The 20950-nt window shown below is 36.0% G+C and overlaps 1 protein-coding gene across 5 annotated transcripts in view; it reads right to left on the reverse strand.

The window, feature by feature from the left end:
• ARHGAP39 (Rho GTPase activating protein 39) overlaps nucleotides 1–20950 on the reverse strand; it is a 426284-nt gene that overhangs the window by 363218 nt on the left and 42116 nt on the right. For 2 of the 5 annotated variants that reach the window (XM_056822908.1, XM_056822905.1), the window contains exon 1: nucleotides 1562–6093. The exons of the other annotated variants lie outside the window; for them this stretch is intronic. The gene's annotated coding sequence lies outside the window, so the exon portion shown is untranslated. Of the gene's footprint in view, nucleotides 1–1561; nucleotides 6094–20950 lie in introns of those variants that run through there. 5 annotated transcript variants of the gene reach the window in all.

The following is a 20950-nucleotide window of genomic DNA, read 5'->3' on the forward strand; positions in this document are numbered from 1 at the left end:
GTGCATGCATCAATTAATAAACAATGTAACTGAGTTGACTTCCATTTACCAAGACGGTGGGAGTCTTTTCTCTATTTTTTTTTATATCTTTGGGATTTGGTCCTAGTAGTGATATTACTCTTCCATTTTATGGGTGTATTCATCCTATTTGCATTCAGAGTTAGGATTACAGGATATTGCTTAGCATTCTCTTTCTCTTTTAGCTTTTCCTTGCTTACAAATAGTTTTGCTTCTATTTACCTGCCGCCCTGAGTACACTCCCCCTTTTATCTCTCCTTCCCCCCTTTTTTTGTTCTTCCTCCCTTTCTTGTTGTGAACTGAACCAATTACTCTGGAGGGCAATTTGGAACCCCGGCCAAAGGGAAGATGATAGCAAAGTAGATTAAAAGTCAAAATCCCACAATATACTGTCTACAAGAAACTAATTCAAAGCAAAGAGTCAAACACAGAGTAAAGGTAAAGGGCTGGGAAAAAATCTACTATGCTTCAGCTATAGTTAAAAAAGCAGTAGTAGCAATTATGAGTTCAGACGAAGCAAAAGTGAAAATTGACCTAATTAAAAGAAATAAGGAAGGAAATTACATATTGATAAAAGGACTCATTGACTATGAAATATCACTATTAAACATATAAAATAGCATAGTTTCCAAAGGAGAAACTTCATGAGTTACAAGAGGAGGTAGGTAATAAAACTACATTAGTAGGGGACATTAACTTTCTCTTTTCACTAAATTACAATATTATATACACTATTCAGAAAAATAGCTATGGAATGAACTCTACCAAATTCCTTTTATGACACAAATATGGTGTAAATACCTAAACAAGGAAGAACAAAAACAGAGAAAGAAAACTATAGACCAATAATATATAGACCCTAATGAATATTGATGCAAAAATTTTCAACAAAATACTAACAAGGAGATTTTATCAATACATCATAAAGATCATTCAGTATGACCAGGTGAGGTTTATACCATGAATGGTTCAATATTAAGAAAACTATCAGCATAAGTGACTACATCCATAACAAAACCAACAGAAACCATACAATTCTCACAATAGATGCAGAAAAAAACTGACAAAATACAACACCCATTCCTATTAAAAACACTACAGAACATTGGAATGAATGGAACATTCCTCAAAATGATAAACAGCATCTATCTAAAACCATCAACAGACATTATCTGTTTTGGGGATAAGTTAGCAGCTTTCCCAAAAAGATCAGGAGTGAAATAAGGATCTCCATTATCACCCACTACTATTCAATATTGCATGAGAAATGCTAGTAGTAGCAACAATAGAAGAAGAAATTGAAGGAAGTAGAATAGGCCATGAGGAAATAAAGTTATTATTCTCTGCAAATAATATTAGGGTACATATATTTAAAGAATCAACCAAAAAACTAATTGAAACAATTTACAACTTTAGCAAAATTGCAATGCATAAAACCAACCCACAGAAATCATTAGCATTTCTCTATCCTACCAATAAAGTCCAACAGCAAGAGACAGAAAGGGTAATCCCATTTAAAATAAGTGTAGACAATATAAAATACCTGGGAATCAGAAGCAGGACACAGGAGATTCCTGAAACCAAAGCCAGCACTTCTCCTAGAACATATATCTTCACTTGAACTACAAAAGGTGTTTCTCCAATAAATACATGGTCTGTCTCAAAGGACAGAGGTCAGTCATCTGTGAGTAAATTCAAACAAGACACTTACCAAACTTTATTCTCTATATGGTCATGTGAATAAAATCGTATAGAACAGAATCTCTTCCTCCTCCTCCCTTTCCCCGCCATCCCCAACTATTCAGATAAAAATGATATTAGTAATGTGGGAAAATTGGGACATTAATGCATTGTTGGTGGAGTTGTGAAATGTTTGAATGACTCTGAGGAACAACAAGGGATTATGTCCAAAGGACTATAAAAACTGTGCATACCTTTTTGACTCAGCAATATCACTACTAGATTTGTATTCCAAAGAAATGGGGGGGGGGGGCAATATGATTGTGATGGAATATTATTTTGCTAGAAGAAATGAGAAAAACCTAGGAAGACTTACAGGAATTGATGTAAAGTAAAATGAACAAACTCATGAGAGTGTTATACTCTCTTGTAACAGCAATACTGTACAATGAATGATCAACTATAAATAACTTTGTTTGTAATTCAAAGATCCAAGGTAATTCTGAAGGATCTATGAAGAAAAATGCTATCTACTTCCAGGGAAAGAACTGATGGACTCAATGCATATTGAAGCATTTTTAAAATCTTTATTTTTTGTTGTTGCCTTTTCTTTTGCAACATGGTGTAATGGTAGAAATTTTAGGCTTCTGGGAGAGGTTATGAGCACTGTAATGGTTAAAATGTGGCTACAGGATTTATGTAATATTGAACAATGGTCGCCAAGGAATTTACTTATGAAATTCCTAAAATGAAACACTCAAGTCAGAATGAAGTTTATGGAGGTTTAATCACACTGGGAGTAGGGAAAGGAGAGGGAGAGAAGGAGAGAAGAGAAAAGGGAAAGGGGCTACTCAACCTCTGACCAAGGCAGGGGGAGTTTTAGGCCCAAAGGGCCAAGGTGGAAAGAATCAGTCCTTAACTCACGTGAGTGATCTGAAGGAAAGCTGTCTGCAGGCGTCCTCCCTGTCCAAGCTCCTAACACCAACTCCCGTCTAGCTCTCTCCACAGGAAGTCAGCGACTTCCAAAGGCTGTTCCTTACCTCACTTCCTGTGTCTCACAAATGCCAATGGTTGGCTCTAGCTTGGCTTAGGACAGCCCAGGTGGGCAGTTAGTTATTTCTGATTTGTCATTGACTAGCACATGCCCGTGTAGTGTGGATGTGCACAATTTTTTTTGGGTGCTAGACCAAGATGGAGACTTTTAAAATTCACAATGGCTAATATACATTTTTTGGCATGACAGCACACACACGCACATACATATATAAAACCTTTCTCAAATTGCTTGCTTCTCAATGAAGAGAAAGGAGAATGGGTAAGAGGGAACTGAGAACTCAAAATTGTTTTTTTTAATGGTTTTTTGGTTAAAATTTGTTTTTACTCGCAATTGGAAAAATAGAATGTTTACTAACTTAAATCTGTATCTCTTGATTCCAAGTCCACTGTTCTTTCCCTTATACTACACTTTTAAACAGTTTATTAGTGAGGCTATTTCAGTTTCAAGAATCAGCCTAGGTCCCATTACTAACAGAGTTCATTTGAATAGTTAGTAATCTGAAATGACCAGGAGCTTCAGACCTGTTTTCAAGGATAAATTTCAATAAAACTCTTCCATAAGTAAAGTTTAAAGGAATTTCCTGAGGCTGGAGAAGTTAACTGACTAGCCCAGGAGATCTTAACTCAATTCTCTCAGATCCAATATTCAGCAAGATTTTAACTCTGACATGATGTCTCTCTTTGGGGGTGCAAGAAATAATAGCTATTACATATCTTTTTAAGTCATTCAGTACTCATATTATCTCTTACAAGACTATTAAATAGTTAGTATAATTAACATTTTACAGATGACCAGACTGAGGCTTAAACAGTTAAGATGGTTTGCCTACTGTCACACAACTAGTAAACTTAAGGAAAAAATAGGGACCCAAGCAATCTTAATTTCACTTCCTCAACAACTTTCTATCCTCTCAGTCAACTGACTCTCTTTGCCTCGGTTTCTTCAACTGTGAGATGGGGATAATAAAAGCATTAGTCTCAGAATTGTCGTGAGAATCAAAGTATTTGTAAAAGTGCTTAGCACAAAGTAACTGCTATATAAATACTTATTGCTTATTTCTCCTTCCCCTTTTCTATTTTATATACTCTCTACACATCAGTTACCCAGATCTTCTTACTGTGTACTTTTTCAGTGGCTGTCCTCCAAGCCAGGCATGCTCTCCCCATTCTAACCTCTACCTCCTAGTTTCCCTGGCTCACTTTATGATCAACACTCTATCCACCCCTACATTAACCAGTGATACCCCTAAGGCTGCCCTCTGTCTATACCATAACTCTTTTCTATGTACCATCTTTGGCATGTCGACTGCCCCATTAAAACGGGAGCTCCGGACTTCCGGTCAAGATGGCGGCTTAGAGAAAGCTAAAGTTCAGATCTCCGGAAAACCCTTTCCGACCGATCTCAAACTATAAGCTACTAAGGCGCTGAAATTCAAAACGATCGACAGCATAGACCCTGGGAATCCTCCTCCTGGACATGGACCTGGATCAAAAGGTACGGCCCCCCTCAAAAGCCAGAACCCGAGATCACTCGGACCTAAGGGGTAGGAGCGCAGAGTCCAAGGCTCCGGGAAGCCGCGGCCCCACCCCCCTCAGAGAGCAGGGTACTCTGAAACAACAGCAACCCTCAGGGCGGGCAAGACACCCTCACCAGCTGGATCCTGCTATCCAAGTCTCAGTGAAAGTCACTGCCCTCGGAGCTCCGGGAAGCCATGACTCCTTCCCTTGCAGAGAGCAGGGTCCTCTGAAACAACAGCAACCCTCAGGGCGGGCAAGACAGCCTCACGGCCAGCTATTGTGAAGGCAACTTCCAGAAGGCAACCCAACCCAGTCCAGTCGAGGGGGCACCTTAGCAGCAGGGAAGCAGATAGAGCTGGGGGAGAATGTGGCCCCCTGGTCCGACCCTTCCATTCCAGTTCCAGTGAAAGTCATTGCCTTAAGGCAACCCAGGGAAAGCTCATAGAACCGACAATCTGCCCAGGACTAAAGCCTCTGAACACCAGACAGAGATAAGAAAAGCTAATCCTCCCCATTCAGAGATGGCAAACTCCACAGAAGCACAGAAGCCCCAAAATACCAAGAAAAATAAGAAGAAAGGGGCAACTTTGGACACATTCTATGGAACCAAAATACAAAATACAGAGGAGATAGAAGATGATACACAAGAAAATGCTCCGAAACCTTCCAAAGGAAATGGAAACTCTCCACAAACCCATGAAGAATTTGAATCAGAAATGACCAAAAAGATGAAAGCCTTCTGGGAGGAAAAGTGGGAAATAATGCAAAAGAAATTCACGCATCTACAAAACCAGTTTGACCCAAGTGAAAAGGAAAAGCAGGCTTTAAAGGCCAGAATCAGGCAGCTGGAAGACAACGATCGTGTAAAAGAGCAAGAATTAATAAAGCAAAGCCAAAATACCAAGAAATTAGAAGAGAACATAAAATATCTCACCAACAAGGTGACAGATCTGGAAAATAGAGGGAGAAGAGATAATTTAAGAATAATTGGACTTCCAGAAAAGCCAGAAATAAACACCAAACTCGACATTGTGATACAACATATAATCAAAGAAAATTGCCCAGAGATTCTAGAACAAGGGGGTAATTAAAGCCACTGACAGAGCTCACAGAACACCTTCTACACTAAACCCCCAAAAGACAACTCCCAGGAATGTAATTGCCAAATTCCAAAGCTCTCAAACAAAAGAAAAAATCCTACAGGAAGCCAGAAAAAGACAATTTAGATATAAAGGAATGCCCATCAGGGTCACACAAGACCTTGCAAGTTCTACTCTGAATGATCGTAAGGCATGGAACATGATCTTCAGAAAGGCAAGAGAGCTGGGTCTTCAACCAAGAATCAGCTACCCAGCAAAACTGACTATATACTTCCAAGGGAAAGTATGGGCATTCAACAAAATAGAAGACTTCCAACTTTTTGCAAAGAAAAGACCAGAGCTCTGTGGAAAGTTTGATACCGAAAAACAAAGAGCAAGGAATACCTGAAAAGGTAAATATTAAGGAAAGGGGGAAAATGTTATCTTCTTCTTTTACTCAAACTCTCTTCTATAAGGACTACATCTCTATCAATCTATGTATACTAACATGTGGGGAAAATGTAATGTATAAATAGGGGGTAAAGAAAGACCAAATAGAATAATCTTTCTCACACAAAGATTCACATGGGAAGGGGAGGGGAAGAAAACTCCTATAAGAAGGAGAGGAAGACAGGGTTTTTTACTTAAACCTTAATCTCAGGGAAATCAACTCTGAGAGGGAAAAACATCCAGATCCATTGGGATCTTGAAGTCTATCTTACCCAACAAGGGTAGGGAGAAGGGAAAACCAAGGGGGGTATGGGGGGATGGAAAACAAAAAGGGAGGGAAATAGGGGGGAGGGGGAGGGAACAAAAAGGGAGGGACTAAAAAGGGAAACATCAAGGGAGGGGACAAGGGGGACTGATTCAAAGTAAATCATTGGACTAAAAGGTAGAGCTGAAGAAGAAAAGGTTAGAATTAGGGAAGGCTATCAAAATGCCAGGGAGTCCACAAATGACAATCATAACTTTGAAAGTGAATGGGATGAACTCACCCATAAAATGTAGACGAATAGCAGAATGGATTAGAATCCAAAACCCTACCATATGTTGTCCTCAAGAAACACACAGGAGGCGGGTTGACACCCACAAGGTCAGAATTAAAGGATGGAGTAAGACCTTCTGGGCCTCAACTGACAGAAAGAAGGCAGGAGTGGTAATCATGATATCTGAAAAAGCCAAAGCAATAATAGACCTGATCAAAAGGGATAGGGAAGGTAATTATATTTTGTTAAAAGGGACTTTAGACAATGAGGAAATGTCATTAATCAACATGTATGCACCAAATAATATAGCACCCAAATTTCTAATGGAGAAACTAGGAGAATTGAAGGAAGAAATCGACAGTAAAACCATATTAGTGGGAGACTTAAACCAACCATTATCAAATTTAGATAAATCAAATCAAAAAATAAATAAGAAAGAGGTAAAAGAAGTGAATGAAATTTTAGAAAAATTAGAATTAATAGACATATGGAGAAAAATAAATAGGGATAAAAAGGAATACACCTTCTTCTCAGCACCACATGGCACATTCACAAAAATTGACCATACATTAGGTCACAGAAACATAGCACACAAATGCAGAAAAGCAGAAATAATGAATGCAGCCTTCTCAGATCAAAAGGCAATAAAAAATAATGATTAGTAATGGTACATGGAAAACCAAATCTAAAACCAATTGGAAATTAAACAATATGGTACTCCAAAACCGTTTAGTTAAAGAAGAAATCATAGAAACAATAATTTCATCGAGGAAAATGACAATGGCAAGACATCCTTTCAAACCTTTTGGGATGCAGCCAAAGCAGTAATCAGAGGTAAATTCATATCCCTGAATGCTTATATTAACAAACTAGGGAGAGCAGAGATCAATCAATTGGAAATGCAAATGAAAAAACTCAAAAGCGATCAAATTAAAGCCCCCCAGCAGAAAACCAAACTAGAAATCCTAAAAATTAAGGGAGAAATTAATAAAATCTAAAGTGATAGAACTATTGATTTAATAAATAAGACAAGAAGCTGGTACTTTGAAAAAACAAACAAAATAGACAAAGTACTGGTCAATCTAATTAAAAAAAGGAAGGAAGAAAAGCAAATTAACAGCATTAAAGATGAAAAGGAGGACAGCACCTCCGATGAAGAGGAAATTAAGGCAATCATTAGAAATTACTTTGCCCAATTACATGGCAATAAATACACCAATTTAGGAGATATGGATGAATATATACAAAAATACAAACTGCCTAGACTAACAGAAGAGGAAATGGAATTCTTAAATAATCCCATATCAGAAAATGAAATCCATCAAGCCATCAAAGAACTTCCTAAGAAAAAATCCCCAGGGCCTGATGGATTCACCTGTGAATTCTATCAAACATTCAGAGAACAGTTAATCCCAATACTATACAAACTATTTGACATAATAAGCAAAGAGGGAGTTCTACCAAACTCCTTTAATGACACAAACATGGTACTAATTCCAAAGCCCGGCAGGCCAAAAACAGAGAAAGAAAATTATAGACCAATCTCCCTAATGAATATTAGATGCAAAAATCTTAAATAGGATACTAGCAAAAAGACTCCAGCAAGTGATCAGAAGGATCATTCACCATGATCAAGTAGGATTCATACCAGAGATGCAGGGCTGGTTCAATATTAGGAAAACTAAAATTTATAAAGAGCTAAATCAATTGTACAAAAAATCAAGCCATTCTCCAATTGATAAATGGGCAAGGGACATGGATTGGCAGTTCTCAGATAAAGAAATCAAAACTATTAATAAGCACATGAAGAAGTGTTCTAAATCTCTTATAATCAGAGAGATGCAAATCAAAACAACTCTGAGGTATCACCTCACACCTAGCAGATTGGCTAACATGACAGCTATGGAAAGTAATGAATGCTGGAGGGGATGTGGCAAAGTAGGGACATTAATTCATTGCTGGTGGAGTTGTGAACTGATCCAACCATTCTGGAGGGCAATTTGGAACTATGCCCAAAGGGCGACAAAAGAATATCTACCCTTTGATCCAGCCATAGCACTGCTGGGTCTGTACCTCAAAGAGATAATGGACACAAAGACTTGTACAAAAATATTCATAGCTGCGCTCTTTGTGGTGGCCAAAAACTGGAAAACGAGGGGATGCCCATCAATTGGGGAATGGCTGAGCAAATTGTGGTATATGTTGGTGATGGAATACTATTGTGCTAAAAGGAATAATAAAGTGGAGAAGTTCCATGGAGACTGGAACAACCTCCAGGAAGTGATGCAGAGCGAGAGGAGCAGAACCAGGAGAACATTGTACACAGAGACTAATACACTGTGGTATAATCGAACGTAATGGACTTCTCCATTAGTGGCGGTGTAATGTCCCTGAACAATTTGCAGGGATCTAGGAGAAAAAAACACTATTCATCAGCAAAGCATAAACTATGGGAGTGGAAACACCGAGGAAAAGCAACTGCCTGAATACAGCGGTTGAGGGGACATGACAGAGGAGAGACTCTAAATGAACACTCTAATGCAAATATTATCAACATAGCAATGGGTTCAAATCAAGAAAACATGTAATGCCCAGTGGATTTACGCGTCGGCTATGGGGGGTGGGGGGGAGGAAAAGAAAATGATCTATGTCTTTAATGAATAATGCTTGGAAATGATCAAATAAAATATTAAAAACAAAAACAAAAATGGGAGCTCCTTAACAGAAAGGACAACTTTTCCTTTTCTTTGTATCTACAGCATTTAACACATGGCCTGGCCTTTCAGTAAAAACTTAATAAAACAACTAGCATTTGCTGGTTGACTGTTATTGCTATTTGAATTTCATTTTCAATTACTAATAAAGATAAGTATTTTGTCTTTATAACAAAGCACAGCAGAAAACCCTAGTTTCACACAAATAAGATGTTATAAGGTGCAGAAAATTTGTATTTCTCTGACTAGCCAAAGAATTCCTTATACATCCAATCCATAAACAAAACACTTATTTTCAAGTTCAAATACTTGTTACAATGTACTGCTATTAATCTTTTCTGTTCAGAAGTAGTCTTCAGCCTTTGACATGATATTCAGATTAGAACAAACTTAATCTTTATAATATGAGAATTGTTTATTCAGTCAAATGTTTTAAGCAAATAAGTACTTCATTTGCAAAGCTGGTATTTTTAAAAATCAGGAAATACATCAAGTTATTTTGCCAACTTATTTTTTTTTAACCCTTACCTTCCAACTTAGAAGCAATACTATCTACTGGTTCTAAGGTAGAAGAGTGGTAACCGTCAGGCAATGGGGGTTAAGTGACTTGCCCAGGGTCACAGAGCTAAGAAGTGTCTGAGACCAGATTTGAACCTAGAGGACTTCCTGTCTCTAGGCCTGGCTCTTAATGCACTGAGCCACCCAGCTGCCCCCCCATAGCTTAAAATTTTTTTTAACATTTTATTTTCTAGATCAAATTATGAATTTTAAGATTTTGAATTTATATGGAGCATATTGTTTCTCAAAAATATTCATTAAATACATGTTTCAGTATGAAATTTTGTGACAAAATAAGTTTTCTTTATCTTTAGAAAGAAAATGGCAATTTTCTCTTCAGGGTACTTGGATATATTAAAGATAATATGTTTTGCAATGTAATGAATTATTCCATAGTCGGTTTCCCTATCATTTTGCAAAAAACTTTCCCTTAATTACTATTCTGTATTAAGTTAGTTACTCTTGTAATAACTCAAAAAGCAAAGTTCCTCACTCATTTTTTTCAATAAAAGTGATCACTACAAAAGTATTTATAATAGCTCCTTTTGTGGTGGTGACAAAGAAGAAACTAAACAGATGTCAATCAAGTGGGTAACAGCTGAATAAATTATATTCTATGAATGTGCCAGAAACTACTGTGCTGTAAAAAATGAAGGATGGATAATTTTTATTACATCCCATTAAAAAGGGTTTCCACAAACAAAACTAATGCACCCAACAGTAGGAAAAAAGTAGAAAACTGGGGTTAGGGGGTCACAGCAAGTGTCTCTGATAAAGACATCATCTTTCAAATATATTTTGACTCAGAGAACTGAGTCTGTAAGACTATGAGTCATTGCCCAATTGACAAAGGATCTGAATAGGCAGTTTTCAGGAAAAAACCAAATCTATCAAAAGCTAATTTTTAAAAATGCTCTAAATTACTATTAATTAGAGAAATGCAAGTTAAAACAACTCTGAGGTATCACCTCACACCTTTCAGATTGGCTAATATGAAAGAAAAGGAAAATGATACATGTTAGGAAAGGCAGGAAAATTAGGACACTAAAGTGCTGTTAATGGAGCAGTGAACTGATCCAACCCTTCTGGAGGGCAATTTGGAACTAAATCTAAAGGGCTACAAAACTGTGCATATCCTGCATATCCTTTGACCCAGAAATACCACTATTAGATCTGTATCTCAAAAACATATAAGGGAAAAAAATAGTAAAAAGTTCTATATGTACAAATATATTTAGAGCAGCTCTATTTGTGGTGACAAAGAATTGGAAAATTAAGGGATACTCATCATTTGGAGAATGTAATATATGGTTGTGACAGAGTGCTACTGTGCTATAAGAAATAAAGAACAAAATGATTTCAGAAAAATAAAAAAAAAGACTTACATGAAATGATACAAAATGAAATGAGCAGAACCAGAACACAGTACAATTGTACATTGTACCATAGCAATACTGTATAACAATCCACTGTGAATGGCTTAGCTATTATCTGCAATACAAAGATCCAAGACAATTCCAAAGAACTTACAATGAAAAATTGCTATCCACATTTGGAGCATTCAGATTGAAGCATAATAATTTTTACTTTCTTTAACTTTTTGTGGGTTTTTGGGGGGGTCTATATTTTCTTTCATAGTATAATTAATATAGAAATGTATTTTGCAGGACTGAACATGTATAACCTATATCTAATTGCTTGCTTTCCCAATGAGGGAGAAAGGGAAAGTGGAAGATAAAGAATTTGGAACCCAGAATTTTGGTGGATGTTGAAAATTATTTTTACATGTAATTGGAAAAATAAAATACTAATGTTGAAAATTGTTTTTACATGTAATTAGAAAAATAAAATACTAAATTAAAAAGAAGAAATGAGGGAGCAAATGGTTTTAGAAAAATGTGGGAAGATTTTTATTAACTAATACAAAGTGAAGTGAGTAGAGCCAGGAAAACAATTTGATAACAATGGTAAAGACAAATGACTGAAAAATTAACAACTCTGATCAACAAAATAATCAAAACATCATTTGTTCTAGAACTGTGCCAGGTTCCAAGAATATAAAAAAAAAATACATCAATAGTTTTCCTCCAAGAGTTTATATCCTACTGAGGAAAAGCATAATGTATACAGATAATAAAATGCAAAATATATCATTAAATAAATAAAAGTAATCTCTCTCCTGAACTTTTGTAATAGCCTTCTAACTCATCTCCCTGCCTCAAGTCTCTTCCCATGCCAATCAATCTTCCACTCACCTCCAAAGGTGACTTTTCTCAAGTACAAGTCTAATTATGCCAAAACCCTGTCCCCTTCAATGACCTCCAGTTACTTCCAGGATCAAATATAAATTCCTCTCTTAGGCATTTATAGCTCTGCATTATCTTATCCCTTCCCACCTTTCCAATCTTCTCCCCTTCAACATATTCTACAATCCAAGCACACTAGTTCAATATACTTTCTTGCCTTTAACTGGGCTGGCTGTCTCCCATGCTTGGAATATTCTGCCATCTCCCTACTAATCTTTAGTTTCCCCAGCACACTTCCAACTCACATATTTCCAACTTCCATTTTCTGCAGGAGGCCTACTCCTAGAGCTTTTCCCTCACGTATTACATGCCATTTACTCTGCATATATCTTGTATGGGCCTTACTATTTAGACATTTTCTCTACCATCAGAATTTCTGCTCCTATTGGACAGAGGCTGATTTTGCCTTTCTTTGTATCCAAGGGGCTTAGCACTTGCTCTCATACACAGCTAGTGCTTAGCAAAGGCTTTCAGACTGACAACACAAATATGAAGGTAGCACCTAAGATAGAAGGAAGCTAAGGATTCTGTGAGAATTCCAGACAATGGAAAAGGCACAAAGACACAAAGTCAAGAAACTGAATATACTATGTAACAAAAAGTAAGTCAATAACAGAATAAGAAGTAATATTATATCAATGTGGAAAAAGAGAGATTTAGTCCAAGCCAATCATTTTACAGAGCAAGAAACAAAGTTCCAGAGAATGGAGAAATCAAAAGCTATGAAGTTGACAATCCATCTGGCTAAAGGCCAGAATGGAGAAGGGACTGTTCTAAGAAAAGGCTGAAAAAGTTGAGTGATAGACAGAGGAACTTAAAAAATGTGATTAAGGAAGTTGGATTTTACATGGTGAGCAATAGGATCACAAGACCATAAATCTAGAGATGGATGAGACCTCAGATTGCAACAGGAAACCATTCAAGGGTTCAAAGGCAGAGGAATGAAATGATCAGACCTGTGCATAAGGAAGATTAGTCTAGCAATAATGTGAAATATGGATTAAAGGTGAGAAAACCAGTACAGTAGATTCTTCCCTATCTCTTGGGTTTCTCTCTTCCTGCTTTGCCAATGGAAATCAGAAGTGGAGATAATGGAATTTAGGATTTAAATAAAGGCAGAAGCATCTACATAAAGGAAAGTTAAATTCAGAAACATTAGAATGATTGCTTCTTTAAGAAAGAATTAAAGATGGTAGAATAATAATAGTGAGGATGATGATAAAATAAGAGATGAAATCAAGAAGCTACCAAAATCTGAAGAAACATTCTGGGGTCACTTAAAATCATTGCTTAATAAAGTAAGATTCAAAAATTATATCTATATAAAAACAGATGGCAAAAACTGAACCAGTTTAAAATGACTTTCAAAGGGAGAGGGACATACTTACAACTAGAATTCCAAACAGGCCTATGTTTGTTTGACGGCATGAATCCCAATAATAGGTAAATTATACCAAAACAGAATATGACCATCATGAACAAATATAATTTCCAATAGCATTTAACAAGACAACTAAAAATATTTCAGGACCTTCAGACAGAAATACATGTGGCAGCCGATGCCATACTAAGTAAAAATCACAGAAAGAAAAGTGGCCCTATCAATGAATATCCCCTAAGGACAAAAAATCAAGTGCAACCAAGGGCAGAAGCCACTTGAGAGAAATAATAAAGATCTTAGAACGGTACTAGAACAGTGATAGCAAACCTTTTTGATATGGAGTGCCAGGCCCCACTGCCACCCCCCGGATCGAGTACCATGCCCACCCCACTCCCCACCAAGTTCCAGGAGTGCCCTGCCCCCCACCCCACCCCACAGAGCAAGAAAGCACTCCCATTGGGCTGCTGGGTGGAGGGGTAGAAAAATGTGGATGTGAAAAAAATGTCACCAGGCAAGGTGGAGAGGGGGAAGGAAACAGTTCCACCTGAGTCCCTCTACCTTTCTAGTAACAAACTAAGGGGATAGGGGTGGCCGAATGCCCACAGAGTGCTCTGTGTGCCATCTTTGGCACCCATGACATAGGTTCATCATCACTGTACCAGAATATTACTTTGATAGCTAGCTGGATCCACTGGCATTAAGGTAATTAAAAAAGGAATACATAGAACTGAATCTAGAAAACAAAAGGATATCAGGAAGTACTATATTCCCTTTTTAAAAAATGAAGATAAAATTTTAAAATTTAAGCTGTCAAAACAAAGGCAAATCAACACAAAGTAGAAAATAAACAATTCAGCATCAATTAGAGACTTTACTACAGAGAGACTTAAAAAGTAAAGAAACCCATGAGCAAACAGAATCTCTTAAGTATGAGAATGTTGAAAATATCTGGTTGCCTTATATGTTTACTTAGGAATTACATACTACTATACTAATTATTATATACTTTGTCATTATTTATATAATTATAATTATGCAATTTGAACTAAGTGTTGAGGGAAGCCAGGTAGTAAAGATGTGGAGGGAGAACATAATAGAAAGTAGGACTAACCAGTAACAAAGAATCTAGTTGGGAGATGGTGTGCCGTGTGTGCGTGTGTGTGTGTGTGTGTGTATGTAAAACAACAAAAAGATAAAAACACTAGTGATGACTATTTTTTAAATATAAGTCAAAGTTTATGTATTTTCTAGCATTCAAAGATTGTATCACAAACACATACCCCCCAAAAAATCTAAACACAAGCAAACAAATATTGGCTGAAGAGCAAAAAAAGTGAGACAAAAATATTCAGAGGGGTGAAACACTATATCAATTCTGCAATTATTCAGCAAGCAAATCATTCCTATTGTTAATGCTATGGGAATTGTCCTGAAGATGCTTTCAGAGAGTTTAGATCAGATAAGTTTATAACCCAATACAAAATCAATTACAAATGTAGTCTTTGATTTGGGGTAGTTAAGTGGTACAGTGGATAAAGCTTAGCATCAGGAAGACTTATCTTCATGACTGATTCTTGTTCTGTCAAAGAAGACATCTTTTTCAGCATCCCTATAATAACCCTACTTGAAGATACTTGAAGATAAGACAATGTGTCTCATAAACTCTTAATAAATGTCCTATCAGGTCTCCACTGTTTTCTCTTCTTTAAACTAAAGACCAGCTCCTTCAGCTGATCCACATATGGCAAGATCTTGGAACCTTCTGCCATTCTAGTCACTCTGCCATGGACCTTTTCCAATTTATCAATTTTATTCTTAAAAAAAGGTGCCCAGAACTGAACACAATACTCCAAGTTTGGTCAGATGCGGATGAGGACAGCAAAACTTTCATCTCCTTAATTGTAATTATCGTGCCTCTATGAATACAGAATAATATTATATCAGTTGTTTTGTCATATTACAATTATTATTCATATCAATCTTACAATCCAAAAATCCTTTTCAGACAAATTGCCAAATGTCTCAATTTTGTGAAAGTGAAATTGATTTCCTAACCCAAACCAAGACAATACTTATCATTATTTATTTAAATATTAATAGATTCAGCCCAATGTTCCAGAATGTTAAAATCCCTTTGCCCTATTTACATACATAGCAAGGGTTCAAATGTCAACTCAGAGCTTTTTTCATTCCACCTACCATGCTTTTATGTTAACGAATTCATTTCACAAACATTAACAAATTAAATGCTTAAGTGTATGATCCTGAGGAAAACACTTCTCTAGGAGCCTTAGTTTCTTTCATGACATGAGGGAAATTAATAGTTGTACTATGAACTTCACAAAGATATTATATATAAAACACTTTGTAAATTCTAATAAACTAATACATATATTTTTTAATATGCTAACATGTTTTTCTCCCTTTTTTGGACAGGATTCAAATAGAAGCAAGTCCATGTTATATTTAACGTTCTACAGACTACTGCACAAATGAATAAAATTACTTATTTGTGTAGATGAATAAAAATATGAGGACCTAAGCTCATGCTCAGTTGGCTTTATGAAAGAATATTCAATATAATCTCCAGAGCAGAGAGGACAACCCTTCATCCTGTTCTTACATGGTTTTGAACTCTTCTGGGTCTGGGACCCAGAAGGGTCTGGGAACTCTTCTGGGAAAAGATTTCAAAATATTTTTTGTTCTAGTCAGCTTGAAGATTATTAGCATTAGTGTCTGGGATAGAGACATCTATTAGGAAATTGATGGCAAAAGTTCAGTATGTGATAATGATTCTGTTCCAATATAGTGTATCAGTTAAATTCTACAGAGTAGTTTGAGGTTTCTATCTGTAAACATGAATTTGTTTCACCAATTTATGAAGGACAGGCAGTTTCTAATGTATAATTCTAGCCATCTGATCATGTCTTCTAATTATTTGCTAGGTGCTAAATTTTTACAATGTGTTGGATTCTCTATAATCTCTTTATATAATTTACATTGATTACTAAATCAATTGTCTTACTACAGTTTCCACAAGTAAATCTGATTGAATCAGCTACCTGTTCAACACTTCTTTGTCCATTTATGGGATATTGAGTTCACACAGGTTTTATCCATTCTTTTGATTCCACTCTTGAATCTTATCATTTCACAGGCACCAAAAGGGGGTAAATAATTTCTGGTTATATCTTCTCTCTCTCTACCTCATGGCTTCCCTGGCTTCCTTCACGTCACAGCTAACATCCAACCATAAACAAGTCTTTCCCAACTCCCTTTAATTTATCCTGTACCTAACTTGTTTGTAGATAGCTGTTTGCGTGTTCTCTCTCTCATTAGATTGTGAGCTCCTTGAAGTCAGGGATTATTTTTTACCTTTCTTTGTATCCCTAGTGTTAATCAAAGTGCCTGGCATATAGTAATATTTAATAAATGCTTCTTGACTTGACCTATATAAAATCCACTGGGCATGTTTTTATTTACTATTGACCAGTGAAATAATGAAAATTTCAAAAATATTTTTGTAGGTTGACCTGTTTATAATATGATCTAGAAATATCTATCAATCCTCTTCCTTCTTTTTAATAAGGAAATGGTAATCCTTATATAATTATCTTAGATGATACATCTTGTGTTTCATTTATATTGTAATGGTACTTTTACATCTCTTACAATACATTTAAAAATCTGAAAATGCATATTAAGGCTGGTGTTGCATAACTACTAATTGCTTTAAATGTGTTCTTCCCGTTTGACTTTGATGTGAGGATGCCAGTAAGTTACTTTACATGGTCAGCCAGTCTTCTTGGTATCTTTATGTTCAACGTTCAAGAACTGTTTCTATAATCAGAAAACCTATGTTTTTATCCCAACTTAAAAATCTAGAAGATCATGACTGTTTTAATTCTATTACCATAATTTCCTAATCTATAAAATGTGGATGATGATGATAATATTTACATTTCCTACTACACAGAATTGTGAACAAAATAATGCTTATAAAGTTGCTGACTAAATACCTCAAATTTCTTTTCTTTCCAATTCATCTTCTACATAGCTACCAAAATAGGTGCAAACCACCACTCCCACCATCATCACCACCAGCACAGAAACAAACTTCTGGGTGGCTTCTTTTTACCTCTAGGGTCAACTAATCAGCAAGCATTAAGTACTTACATGGTGCCAGTACTGTGTAGTACTGAGAATGAAAAGAAAGGTAAAAAAAATAACTATTCTGAAAGAGCTTACATTCTACTGAAGACAACATACAAAATAATAAATAGGTACATATATAGCACAAGGAATCCTAAAAGCCTTAATGCAGTTTTTAAGTTTTGGTAACTTCAAATAAATGCTAAAAACCTATCAGAAAATCATTTGAAATACAGATTATTGTCAAATCCAAGGCAACTAAAATCTTTTGCTATTGTTTGTTATATGTCTGTCCTGTTCCACTCATCTGCCTTTTCTTAGCCAACAGTTTGATAATTACTATCTTATAATACAATTTAAAAATTGGTATTGCTAGAACTCCTTCCTTTACATTTTTTCATTAATTCTTTTGATAGCCTTGATCTTTTGTTGTTCCAAATGAAATTTATTATTTTTTCAAGCTCAGTGAAACAATTTCTTGGAAACTTAATTGGCATGGCATTCAATAAGTACATTGGTTAAGGGAGGATTGCCCATTTTAATTATATTGGCTCTGCCCATCCACGGGCATTTAATAGTGTCTTATTGTTTAGGTCTGACTTTCTGTAAAAAGTGCTTGATAATTATGTTCACGTAGCTCCTGGGTTTGTTTTGGCAGGCTTACCCCCAGACATTTTCATTCTCTCTGTGGTTATTTAAATGGAGTGTTTCTTTCTAACTCTTCTTGCAGGACTTTGTTAGTAATATATAAAAATGCTGATGATTTATGTGGCTTTAATTTATATTCTGTTACTTTGCTAAAATTACTGACAGTTTCAACTAGCTTTTTAGTGGAATTTCTAGTCCAGTGATGGCAAACCTAAGGCGCGGGTGTCAAAGACAGCACATAGAGCACTCTCTGTGAGCACTCAGCCACCCTCCACCCTTTCCCCAGAGTATATTACTAGAAAGGCAGAGGGACTTGGACAGAGATGCTCCCCTACCCCTCTACACCATGCCCAGATGGCATTTTTTCACATCACTGACCCTTCCACCTACCAGCCCAATGGGAGCACTTCCTCCCTCCCCTGTGGTAAGGGGGTGCAGGGCATACCCAGCATGTGGGGGAAGGCACACAGTCTGGAGAGAAGCATGACATTCAGCACTCCATCTCTAAAAGGTTCACCATCACTGCTCTAGTCTATCTCCATTACAAATAATACTTGCTGTTGGTTTTAGGTAGTTGCTTTGTATCATTTTAAGAATCTCTAGCAATTTCCACATAAACCATTATGTCATCTGCAAAAAGAGTTAGTTTTATTACCTCTTTGCCCATTCTGATTCCTTCCATTTCTTTTTCTTCTCTTATTGCTATTCCTTACGTTTCTAACACTAGGTTAAATAATATTGGTGATAAGAGGCATCCTTGTTTCACTCCTGATCTTACTGGGAAGGCTTGTAGCTTATCCACATTATAAATAATACTCACTGATGGTTTTAGGTTCATACTTTGCATCATTTTTTTATTCATTTCCAGTGTTTTTAATACAAATAAGTATTGTTTTGTTTAAAGTCTTTTCTGCATCAATTGACATAATCAATGATTTTTCTTATTTTTGTTTTACTATAATCAATTATGTTGATAGTTCTCCTTTTAGTAAACCACCCATACATTCCTCATATAAATCCTGATATTTGAAAAAAGGATAGATCCAGATCTTGGGATAAGAAATCACTATTTGGTAAAAATTGTTGGGACAAATGGAAAGTAGCTTGGCAGAACTAGATTTTGGGTCAATACCTTTCACTAAGATAAGATCAAAATGGATGCATGATCTAGACATAAAAGGGGATATCATAATTAAATTAGAAGGGCAAGGGCATATTGCCTGTCACACTTATCGATAGGAGAGGAATTTAAGAGTCAACAAATGATGGAGAGAATTGTGAAATATAAAATGAATAAATTTTGAGCACATCAAATTGAACATTTTGTATGAAAAAGTCTGATTATTTATATTCTATTAATGTTTTTCATTTAATTTGATGAATTTTGAATTATCATTTTTAATTTTACAATAAAATCCCATCATTATGTATTATGATTATGTTATAACGTTTCTGGATGATACTTTCACAGATTAATAGATAAGAAGAGGAGGTCCTCTGACTTGGTCCCTTCAATCACTTGATCTTGCTCCTCCATATACATATACATATATACAAAGGTATCTTCTTCCATACTCTTTCACTTGGTGATCTCATCACTCCAGTGGTTTCAATTATCAACTTTATGTTGATAAGTCTCATATCTATTCATCCAACCCTAACTTCTTTGATGATGTCCAAGCTTCCATCTCCATCTCCAACTGCCTATTGGACAACTCTTAACAGGTGGTTCCCACAGACATCTTAAACTTGGTATGTCCAAATCAAACTTATTATCTTTCCCCATAAGCCCTTACCACCTCCTAACTTTCCTATTACTTTGACCAACTTCCCAGTTAGTCATTCTCAACTCTTCATACATTAATCTTATTTATCAACTGTCAAGTCCTGCTATTTCTACCTTCCTAATATCTCTCACATATGCCTCATTCTCTCCAAATTTCCAGTACCCTGGTGCTAGCTAACATCACCTCATGTGTGAACACTTAAAATAGACTTCTGCTTAGCCACTCTTCCTCAACTCTCTCATTACTCCAGTCCATCCTCCATTCAACTGTCAAATTGATCTTCCTAAAGCATATGCCTCATCATGTCAGCTTCCTATTTAATAAACTCCGATGGCTCACTAAATATAAATTTTTCTGTTTGGTTTTTAAATACCTCAATAGCCAGGCTCCTTTCTATCTTTCCAGGCTTCTTAGACTTTTCACCCTATCACATACTCTGAGATTCAGTTCCTACACAAAACGCTCCATATCTCAACTCAATATATTATGAAAGACTCTTACATGACAGAAATGCTCTCCTCAGACTAGTTTCCATGGATTCGTTCAAGTCTCAGCTAAAGTATCACCTTCTTCAAGTAGACTTTCCCACTGAGATTATCCCCACGGACTCCATTCATCCTCTATAGTTCTTGTTTGCACATAATTGGTTGCATGTTGTGTCTCCCATTAGAGTGAGGTCCTTGAAAGTAGTTATTATGTTTTGCCTTTCTTTGTAGATTCAGTGCTTAATAGAGTGCCTGCCACATAGTAGGTACTTAATGAATTCTAGCTGACTAATTGACGAATCTGAATATAATGATCATATACATCTCGATATAAAATGCACTAAATTCCTGGTAATTTCAGAGGAAATTCAAGAATGGAAAGACCAGAAGGAAAAAGGAAAGAGAATTAAAACTTTTATGAAGAAAGAAAATGTATTCCTAAAAAATACATGCATTTTAAATATTACATAGAAAATGATATTATAAGACATACATGAACAACCATCCATCGCATTGCTTTATGATCATGCCATACAACATATTAAGGCAGTAACAACCACAAAAAGAATAATTTTGTACTGT

Source organism: Monodelphis domestica, chromosome 3 (assembly GCF_027887165.1).
Source record: "Monodelphis domestica isolate mMonDom1 chromosome 3, mMonDom1.pri, whole genome shotgun sequence".
NCBI lineage: Eukaryota > Metazoa > Chordata > Mammalia > Didelphimorphia > Didelphidae > Monodelphis > Monodelphis domestica.